Here is a 10,710-nt window from a genome sequence, read left to right as displayed (position 1 = left end):
GATAACCGCACTGTATGGTATCTGCAACCAGCAGTTGGTCCTGATGGCTTGTTCAAAAAACAGTGCAAGATCAAGTTCAGCATGTGGCATCGTTGGTTCTCAAGCTGCCGTGCTTGTGCAACCTGGTATTTTTGTTGAGACAAGTAGGAACAGTGAAAAGTGTGGGTTCAGGCCAAAAGTTCATCCACGTTGCACAAAAGGAAATTAAACATTTTAGAACTCACGGTTAACACTGCGCTATTGTGATTGGTGTAACAAGCAGCTCGTCGGTTGCTGGGTTTCCTCTCCCATCAGGAGACAATTCCTGGGACAAACCAAGTACTGGTAACCCTCCACTTACGACCGCAATTGAGCCCAAAATGTATGTTGCTAAGTGAGAAAATTGTTGAGTGAGTTTTGCCCCGTTTTTCTCGCCCTGTTAAGTGAATTGCTGCAGTTCTTAAATTACCCTGTTTCCCCCAAAATAAGACATCCCCTGATGGTAAGTCCAGTCGGGCTTTTGAGCGCATGGCAATAAGGCCAAACACTTTTATATCAGGGTTCAAAAAATATAAGACAGGGTTTTATTTTAGGGGAAAAACAGTAGCAACATGAGTGTTAAGTAAATATGGCTTTCCCATTGACTTTGCTTTTCAGATGGTCGCAGAAGGGGATCACGTGACCCCAGGATACTGCAACCATCATAAATGTTAGTTGTCAAGCATTCACATGTAAATCGCATGACCACGGGGATGCTGCTACCATCCTAAGAGTAAAAAACGGTCATAAGTCAGTTTTTCAGTGCCATTATATCTTCGAACGGTCACTAAACGAACTGTTGTAAGTTGAGGACTATAGGTAGTCCTCAGCTTATGACCACAATTGAGCCCCAGATTTTTGTTTCTTAACAAAAGTTTCTTAAGTGAGTTTTGCCTCATTTTACAATCTTTTTTTGCCACAGTTGTTAAATGAATCATTGCAGCTAATAAGTTAGTAACAGGGCTGAAGCAGTGGAAATTCTGGCCATATGTCAAGGACTACTTGCATTATACAGCCTCTGTTCCTGAAAAATATCATCGTGAAATATTTTCTATTCCAGAAAAAACCCGACAAGGAGCAACTAAAAAGCAAGCTGCCGTCATTGGAGCAAACCTTTGAAGGTAATACTGTAGGTTTTTCTTTCCTTTTTTTTAAAGGGAATACCGTTTGTTCTGTGATTCCGATTGAAAATTATTGCCTCATCGAAGTACTCCATGTGGGCACATCTCATTTTGTGTCTGCAAAACGATGCAATGAGGCTACAGAAAACACAGGTTGTGCTTCCATCATTGTAAAACAAGTTATATTGGTGACAATGAGACCTGGGATAAATTTATTCTGCAAGTTTCATTAGCAAGATAAAGATAATCGGAAGGTGAACCCAAGTCAGCGCTAGAGTCTGACATCACCAACTCCACGCATTTTGAGTTGCTAGTCCCTGTGTCAGATCTTTTGATACTGGCTGGCATTGATCAATATGGTAGCTCATAAGATAAGAGTTGGTTTATTTCGCTGGTACCCAAAGTAACACAGTAAATCAGTTCCACAAAACACGTTCATTGAAGTGGAAAAAAGAAACTACCATATTTTTCGGAATATAAGACACACCGGAGTATAAGACGCACCTTAGTTTTTGGGGAGGAAAATAAGAAAAAAGCTGATTGGCAGGTGGATTGGCCTCCCGGAATACCCCCAATCAGTTGTTCCCAGAGGTGAATTTTAGCAACAGGTTCCTTGGTTGTGAGCTCTGTGCCTTGCTTTTTTTTTTTTTTTGCTTTTTTTTTTCTGCCTCTGAAACTTCTGAAACAGCTTCAGAAAAGAAGCCTCTGAAGCTCCGTTTGGGGGCTTCTTTTCTGAAGCTCTGTTTGGAGGCTTCTTTTCTGAAGTTTTAATTCTGATGCTTTTTTCAGCCTCTGAAACCTCCGTTTGAGAAGCTGAACGGGGCTACGTTCGGAGTATAAGACGTACCCAGATTTTTACCCTCTTTTTTTGGGTAGGAAAAGATGTGTCTTATACTCCAAAAAATACGGTACATTAGAGGAAAGCTTACCAGATTTAGACAAAACAAAACATTTTCGCTCTCTTTTTTTAAAGGAATCCAAAGTATGCATCTATGGCTCAAGCTGCCGTGCTGTTGATCCCAGAAGATCCCAGATGCACATTTCAAATAAATGCCAGCACACCATCAAAGACGCATATAGAAAGGCTGACAAATTATGGTCAAGATTACTTCCCCCAAGACAAGGTGGCGAAAGGGAAGCCAAACTAAACACCAGAATCAAAGATGAACCGGAGCCCGAATGGCTGGTCAACATGTCCAGGCTGCCTACCATCTTCCGCAGACCACAAACTAAAGCCTAAAGTATAACCCAGGGGATGCCAGTCAACTAGAATTCTTTGCCAGCCTTAGAAGGAGCGTTTATAAAACGAATTCCCCACAGAGACCCAAAAAAAGCATCAGAAAGAAGACAAGAACAAAACCAACTCAAATCAGAAGAAGGAGCAGCCCTCAAAAAACCTGAAGAGGTACCCAATTATCATCATCCTTCCAGGATCATCAATCTCTTCTTCCAGGGTTGAACCCAGGGTTATCAGGGCTACGTCAGAAATACATACAAAAAGCGAAAGAGTTATTAGAAGACAAACTTGCATATTAGCGAACACCAATCTGATAGAAAAACAAATCATCTGGCTCAAGGAAACGCTCGGCAACCTCACTGAGAAAGGGAAAACGATCAAAAAAAGACCAGCGGCCAATTAAAAGTAGTGGACCTGTGCTTCTACACTTCTGTGCATACTTCTCTGGTCAGTTGTGCCAGAGGTCTTCAAACTTGGCAGCCTTAAGACTTGTGGACTTCAACTCCCAGAATTCTCCAGCCAGGTGGCTGGAGAATTCTGGGAGTTGAAGTCCACAAGTCTTAAAGCTGCCAAGTTTGAAGACCTGAGTTGTATCATTATCAGGAACCCCAACTTACAACATGGCTAAAGGATTGACTTAAAAAGGCTCACGGAGGGAAGCTAATTCTCCCAACAGCTGCTCACTACGGTGCCTCTGAATAATCAAAGAAGTGACTGTAGGTGAAGACAAGATCACCTTCATCATTTGATGTCACAAGCTCATTTACATCCATAGATCCAAAATTAGCCAATGATCCACGACAGCGCTGACCTAACCAAAGACACCAACATTGAAATAACCAGCAATGTGGACCTTGCCAAACTTTGCCTAACCTCCTACCTTTACTGTAGTTTGGCTGACACACAAACATGAACGGAATAAGGCAAGCCACTCTTAGTGTGTGAGAACAAAGCCTATTCCCTACGAGAACTGATATTACCTAGTTTGGCAATGAGATATCTGCAAGAAAATGGCGAAGCTCAGAAAGCACCGAAGACTCCACAGTTCAACCCTGAGTTACAGATATTCTCTTCCATTGATATCTATGGCTGATTTGGTAAGACATTGAAGTAATTAATTCTGAAACTGATACCATTACTAGCAGAAAGATAGATTCCCCTTTGGAATCTACGGGGTTATCCTAAAACAGGGGTCAGCAGCCTATGGCTCTAGAGCCGCATGTGGCTCTTCCATCCCTCTGCTGTGGCTCCCTGTCACTCAAAATATGTGTCACAAAAGCCAATGTGCGGATACCCGCTGGCACACAATTTATTGACCTTCTCAACCCCCGGTAGGCCAACCATGGATAAATCCAAGAAAATAAAAGTTTCAGAAGAAAACAGTCTTTATTTCAATGATTTTTTAAAATTATTATTATTATTATTATTATTACTATTAGCATTTATATCCTTATATATATCCTTATATGCTAGTTTTGTGGCTGCCGGTGTTTTCTTTTCTGTAGAAAACTGGTCTAAATGGCTCTCTTGAGTGTTTAAGGTTGCCGACCCCTGTCCTAGAAGGGCTTTTAAAATTACAAATAACCGTCATGCCCCAAAGCATGGCGTGAAAATTGAGGTAGCTTTCATAAGACTGATGGGATTGTCGTGATGATTGGCAAGATGTTCAACTGCTCTGAAAAGAGAAAATGATGTAACAGCCATTCTGAACAAAGTGACTGAGCCTTTTTAGCTTGTTGACTTTCTGGGCCTTTGCTGTGTAGAATATGACATTCCTTTTGAATTTTATATTGCTGAGCAAGTGATGGGATTACTAAAGGGGCACAATTGGTTCTCAAGACAATGGGAAGCAATTGATGAACCCCCTGAAACTAGCGTGGGTAGACAATGGAATCCGTTATTGGTGATGATAGACATGGATAGAATGCAAATGCTTGAGCTCTTTCGAGAGATTTTTTCCTCAGGAATCGGATCTTTTGCTGCCATTTTAGGTGAAATAACTGGAAGCTGTCATATATTCTTGAAAAAAAGCTTAATACAGTTTTTCCTCTGCCATTTAAAAAGAACCAGTTAGGAAGGGATGGATGCAATGGTTCAGTGGCTAAGATGCTGAGCTTGTTGATCGAAAGTTGGTAGTTCAAATCCCTAGTGCCGCATAATAGGGTGAGCTCCCGTTACTTGTCCCAGCTTCTGCCAACCTAACAGTTTGAAAGCACGTAAAAAATGCAAGTAGAAAAATAGGGACCACCTTTGGTGGGAAGGTAACAGTGTTCCGTGCGCCTTTGGCATTTAGTCATGCCGGCCACATGACCACGGAGATGTCTTCGGACAGCGCTGGCTCTTCGGCTTTGAAACTGAGCTGAGCACCTCCCCCTAGAGTCGACTAGCACATATATGTGCAAGGGGAATCTTTATCTTTACCTTTAATTAGGAAGAGGATCAGGAGAAAAGGAAAACCCTGAATGTTTGAATGGCATAGCCTAGTCTTTTCTCCCCAGTATAAGAACAGGAGAAAGCCTTATTAAAAGTTTGTTTCAATGGAATATATTTTCCCTGGTGATTGGTCCCTAAAAAAACCACCAGAGCCTAAAGCAGCAGTTACTTAAATAAGGAGTCTGTGACAAATAAAACTGCAGAAAAAAATAGTTTGGCAATAGGATGCAGGGTGGGTGGGATTTAGGTTAAAACCCCATCAAGCTTGCTGGTATATCTCAGCCCAACTTAACTTGCAAGGTAGTTGAAATTGATAGCTGACGTTTTCTATGACTGTAGGAAAAGAAGAATGTAACTGATAGCCTTGCACACTTACTCATTTTATGTTTTTCTGCAGCTCCAAGTTGACAGCTGATTTTCCCTGATGCAGCCGCTTCAGATGAAGAAACAGGTGCAGCTTGGTATGGAATCTCATTTCCTTTTCATCTTTCAAATTATGAGCGGCACATTGAACGTTGACTGGATTTTTGTACATCTGCCACAGAAGTGGTATTCAGCTGGTTCGGTAGAACTGGTAGCGGAAAATGAGTAGTTCAGAGAACTGGCAAATACCACCTCTGGCTGGCCCCACCTCACCCGCCCACTCACCCCACCTTGCCCAGTCACTCCTCATCTCGCCTCCCCTCCCCGGCATAGCACACTGTGTGGCTCCTCGCTTTTGTTGACCACACAGCCTCTGCGGCTTATCTGCCTTCCCAGCAGTCCCCGTGGCCAGGCCTGCTTGCCTGTCTTCCCTACTCCTTTCCATGCGGCCCAGCCATGCTTGCCTGCCTTTGCGGGGAAGGGAAGCAGTTTTTGGTCACCAAGCATGGAGAAATATATATGCAATTAATAATAATAATAATAATAATAATTTATTAAATTTGTACTCCACTTGACTCCAGCAACTCAAGAAAATCTGTTTCGTCTAAGGTTCTCAGTAGCTTCAGATTATATGTAAAGAAAGTGCGTGTGTGTATATACAGTATAAGTTCTTTTGTATCTAGAATGGGAAGGTAACTGCACATGTATTCTTTCTGATTGTGTTCAAAAGTTTAAATTGATTCAGAAAAATCAATTTAATGCCTCCAGCTTACCTGCCTGCAAGCAAATCCCGAGCGCCTCCAGCTTGCCTGCCAGGCTTCACGGCCGCGGCTACATCCCGCGTGGCCCGCAGCCCAACTGAACGGCTTTGATCAGCCTGCGAGCAACTCCGGAATCTGCCTGCCTCCCACGTGGCCGGCCTTGCCTACATCAGTGGTAGTCAACCTGGTCCCTACCGCCCACTAGTGGGCATTCCAGCTTTCATGGTGGGCGGTAGGGATTTTGTTCGATATTGAAGCACTTTCCTTTTTTTTAATTTAATTGATTTTTTAAAAAAAATTCATAGCATTATTTAAAAACATTTTCATTAGGTTTTCATAAAATTCCCCGTGACAATTTAAATTTCTGAAAATATAGTATTTATATCGCTTGCACATAAGTTTAGTTCACGTTACATAAGTGAAACTAAATGGCACTATACTGCGATGGCAAACAAAAGAGCCTCATCCCAGAATAGCTTGCGTATCTTCCCCCACACCACCCAGCTGTAACAGACAAGCAGAGCTGGTAGCCGGCGCCCCCCCCCCCAAAAAACCCAATCCATGATGTGCAAGAGGCATGTGCAGATGATGATACACGGTGCATTACCGTGGAACTGGAAGGCGGTTAGAAAATTTTACTACTAACAGAGATACAAAAGTGGGCAGTAGGTATAAAAAGGTTGACTACCCCTGGTCTACATGGTGTGTTGTCTGGGTACAGTTAATTTTGTGAGTTTGCTTGCAAGCAAATTTTATGTTATGAATCTATAGCTGTTTTTTGGGTCATTTCAGGCCAAAAACTGCCTGAAAATGGGCCAAAAAAACAGATTTTTGGGGGCTGTTTTCTGGCACTCTGGCGCTTGTGAAGACCAGCTGCCTGGCTCACATGCATACGCCAGAAACCAAAAGAGCAGCTGGCGACAGGGCGCGTGCCCACAGAGAGGGCTCAGTGTGCCACCTCTGGCACGCGTGCTGTAGGTTCGCCATCACGGCCCTATACCATTTCAGACAATTTGTATTTGTACATTGCAAATTGTTCACAGCAATGGATAAAAAAATTGTACGTTGTTTGGGTGAAAACAGATCCCTTCCGTTACCGACAGCCCTCAACCACAATCGAGTCCAAAGTACAATGTTGTTTTATTTCTTTTGCAGTAGTAGCCTTTAACAGGATGAAAAGGCAACCGAGTTTGACCACTTTTTTAGCAAGAAAACAGGATCGGAACCAGATACAACACGATCCATGTTGGGTGATCCAAAACCATCACAAGCACCGCTGTAAGTGTCACCCTTTGAACTTGGAGAAAACAGCAAGTCAGTGATTCCAAAATCGAAAGTAAATCTTCCTCATTGCTGGAAATACCTTAAAAGACAAATAGCACTTTTATTTTCTTATGTAAGTATTTGTGTACCTCTTTTATTATTTTGTGTACTTCTTTTATTCTTATTTAAGTATTAAATGCACGAAATAATGAACCACCTTTTGGTATATCTTCTTTTTATAGGTCATTAGGGCAAAGAAGTGACGTCGGCTTGACCACGCCCATCCAGTCACATGCCTACCAAGCCACGCCCACAAAACAGGTAGTAAAAAATGTTGAATCCCATCACTGGTGTGGGAGCCTTCTTGGAACTGTTGAAAGGACTACGTTGTAGACAGGATGTGTTGGAGGTGATAAAATGTATGAAGTTCTTACGTCATAGATACCCGATTCTGATAAAACAGTCCCAAAATGGTAGCTAGAACCTGGCTAGATAGCTAGAAAAGCCAATATTGAGGTCTATCCCGATGGAACCTAACTGTTGGTTCTTTATCGTTGGAAACGCCTCATAAAGTGACCCAACTTGTGATTTCGTTTTACCCATCGATCTCTGCGTTTGATGGGGGCAGTAAAATTGCAAGACAATCAAGATCTTAGGACAGTCCCAGGATTCCTCCTAAAGAACGGCCATGAAGAAATGCTTTCTCCCTCTGCAGGTGGGCGGCCGGGACATCCGTGGTGCTGACCCTTCTGAAAAGATATTGGTAAAAAGGTAATGTGACCAATTTTGTCTCATTTAGTTTTGATTGTAGCCTTCAGAGCCTTGATGGCGCATAATCCCACCTTCGGTCTGAAATATGCATTCCTTAAAACACTTCAAAGATGATGAAATAACATAAAACAAAGGACCTTAATTTCCTTGAAGAAAATATGATTGGACCGTCCTAAATTCTGGGAAGAGTCCTAAATTCTGGGAAGAGCAAGGATGGAGACCATGAAAACATATTCTTGTGTTATATTTCAAAATATCTTAAAATAGATGATAGTAGGACCTTGCTTTCAGTTTTCACACTGAAGTGGGGCAAGTGAAAATCCACAGCTAATTGCTGAAATAAACACACCTTTATTTTAGATCATAGTATCTTACAGGTAGCCCTTGATGAAGGACTGTTAATAGCCCATCATGGTTGCAAGTCATGACGGTCATAAATCGGGTCACCCGTCTGTCCGACCTGATTTTACAATATTTTTTTGTGGTGCAGGTTAAGCAAATGCAGCAGTCCTAAAGCGGCCATTACAGTTATTATAATAATAACGGAAGGGACCTTGGAGGTCTTCTAGTCCAACCCCCTGCCCAGGTAGGAAACCCTGCATCACTTCAGACATATGGTTATCCAACATTTTCTTAAAAATTTCCAGTGTTGGAGCATTCACAACTCCTGGGAGCAAGTGGTTCCACTGATTAATTGTTCTCACTGTCAGGAAATTCCTCCTTAGTTCTAAGTTGCTTCTCTCCTTGATTAGTTTCTACCCATTGCTTCTTGTTCTATCCTCAGGGGCAGACGAAGTTAAGCAAATTTAATGGTTCACTAATGGGACTGGTTTTGTCGAAAATGCTGGCTTTTGGCAAAACCCTCATAAAACCATCATCTGACTGCAGGGCACTGCAGGCAGCCATAAATGTGGGCCCATTGTCAAGTGCCCAACAAGCAGTCATAAGGCAAGGACTACCTGTAGAGGTGGTCTTACAACAGTTCATTTAGTGACCGTTCAAAGTTACAACGGGATTGAAAAATGTGGGTTACAACCATTTTTCATAGTTACCACCTTTGTAGCCCATGATCACACTATCAGAATTCAGATGCTTGGCAACTGGTTCCTACTTATGGACAGGGTCATGTGGTCACGTTTTGCGACCTTCAGACAAAGTCAAAGGGGATTCCAGGTTCACTTAACAACTACGTGTCCACTGCAGTGATTCACGTAACAACTGTGGCAAGAAAGGTCTTGAAATGGGGCAAAACTCACTTAACAAATGTCTCGACGACAGAAAATTTGAGCTCAATTGCGATCGTTAAGTCAAGGGCTACCTGTACGTGGTCTCTACCAAGGCTGCTAGGAAAATCTTATTTCTGGTATGCTGTGGACGTGACCGCAAAGTAACTCCTCTAGATTTTTTACATTGCTACCATGGTAGCAACAAAATCTGGTGGGAACATTAGAAAAAAAATAATAATGGAGAATTGAGGCCCAGAATCTTAAAAGCTAGAAACTGAAGAATGGCTGTCGCTTACTGTGTCTTCTTCCCTCGCATCTCGGCTCTGCTTGCGTTCTCATCTGAAACAGATTAATAACTCGGAACTTTAAAATCCATTTGCCATTTGTGCTTTGATTCCTAACCACGTTTCACCCTGTTTCCAGCAGGAGCCTTTTATCAAAATACCCCCAAGGAAATCTCTGGGAATCTGCATTTGGCTGAAAGTGGACTTCAAGCCAAAGGTAAGAAAAAATGGAAGGTTGTGGAGAAGATGCTATGCAGAAGGTCACTTCAAAGAGGGCTGCGTTGCCAATGAACAGGCAGTTCTTAACGCGGTGACCTTAGATGGAAAATCCTCAGTAGGATATCAAGGGGGTACCTGGAACGCTCTGTGATTTATACGAGAGGAGACACATTCATGGAGTCAAAAGCGGGTGGAAGGCTCCCTTGTGTGGCAATTAGGATGAGCGACTAGATCAGAGGTCTCCAAACCTGGCAGCTTTAAGACTTGTGGACTCCAGTTTAGCTGGCTGGAGAATTCTGGGAGTTGAAGTCCACAGGTCTTCAAGCTGCCAGGTTTGGAGACCCCTGGACTAGATGGAAGGTTGTTCATTGGGGGTGTCCTCCATGGGGCTGCAGTAACCCCAAGCAGCTATGCCAGGTTTCTAAATCTCCATTGAAGGCTGGTGGAAAGGCCAATGCATTGGATTGACCTTATTTTGAGTATACTTTGCTTCCCTTTCAGGTTGCTGGCTCTTGGAAGAATGCCAAGGGGAAGACATGGAACAGAAGGGTCTCTGCCAACAAATATTTGGGCATTAAGTTAATGCTTGAAAAATTATAGACTCCGCTGATTAACTTACAAAGCCGGGAGATGTGTTTCTTCCAAGCAGCCATATTCTTGCATGCTTCTAAATTGTTAAGCAGTTATTTGCTTGAATAATCTAGCGTTCTCGCCAACTGCCTTTGCAGTTTTGCTGTACTGTGGTTAAAAGCAGCTTACTTAATAAATCATACTGGACATTAGTCCCACAACTTGTGAAGTCTTGTTTCATGATTTTGTGTCCTCTGAATCTTTTTTTACACCTCCCGTGTGCTTCTGGAAAGCAACACAGTAGACTCGGACTGGTGCTGCTCATTAATGCAACAATAGGCAGGTTAAGAAAAATCACAGATTGTGTTCAGGGGTTTTCTCTTAGTGGCACCTGGTACCTAGCTAGTCTTCAACAATTTTCATTCTCTATCTTCTGGGTCGTTT

The 10,710-nt window shown here is 42.6% G+C and overlaps 1 long non-coding RNA gene and 4 other non-coding genes across 7 annotated transcripts; all 5 read left to right on the top strand.

The window, feature by feature from the left end:
* Positions 1-6: 6 nt before the first annotated feature.
* LOC131200321 (small nucleolar RNA SNORA8) lies at positions 7-145 on the top strand. Its single transcript, XR_009155586.1, has one exon. It is a non-coding gene; the product is annotated as a small nucleolar RNA SNORA8 (small nucleolar RNA).
* Positions 146-1,213: 1,068 nt separating this feature from the next.
* On the top strand, positions 1,214-1,351 carry LOC131200322 (small nucleolar RNA SNORA1). Its single transcript, XR_009155587.1, has one exon. It is a non-coding gene; the product is annotated as a small nucleolar RNA SNORA1 (small nucleolar RNA).
* Positions 1,352-2,931: 1,580 nt separating this feature from the next.
* LOC131199760 (uncharacterized) lies at positions 2,932-10,487 on the top strand. 3 transcript variants are annotated; one of them, XR_009155415.1, is made up of 7 exons: positions 2,932-3,473; positions 5,207-5,270; positions 7,089-7,329; positions 7,439-7,517; positions 7,912-7,967; positions 9,620-9,694; positions 10,198-10,487. It is a non-coding gene; the product is annotated as an uncharacterized LOC131199760 (long non-coding RNA). The 3 variants fall into 3 exon arrangements; XR_009155416.1 differs by having other exon boundaries at positions 9,617-9,694; XR_009155417.1 differs by having other exon boundaries at positions 7,439-7,615.
* Positions 4,017-4,091, top strand: LOC131200317 (small nucleolar RNA Z40). Its single transcript, XR_009155584.1, has one exon. It is a non-coding gene; the product is annotated as a small nucleolar RNA Z40 (small nucleolar RNA).
* LOC131200323 (small nucleolar RNA SNORA18) lies at positions 7,707-7,842 on the top strand. The gene has a single exon (XR_009155588.1). It is a non-coding gene; the product is annotated as a small nucleolar RNA SNORA18 (small nucleolar RNA).
* Positions 10,488-10,710: the final 223 nt, after the last annotated feature.

The sequence above is a fragment of the Ahaetulla prasina genome, chromosome 5, assembly GCF_028640845.1.
Source record: "Ahaetulla prasina isolate Xishuangbanna chromosome 5, ASM2864084v1, whole genome shotgun sequence".
In the NCBI taxonomy this organism is placed as follows: domain Eukaryota; kingdom Metazoa; phylum Chordata; class Lepidosauria; order Squamata; family Colubridae; genus Ahaetulla; species Ahaetulla prasina.
The sequence above is the reverse complement of the archived record's forward strand: the minus strand, read 5'-3'. Positions and strand labels throughout refer to the sequence as shown.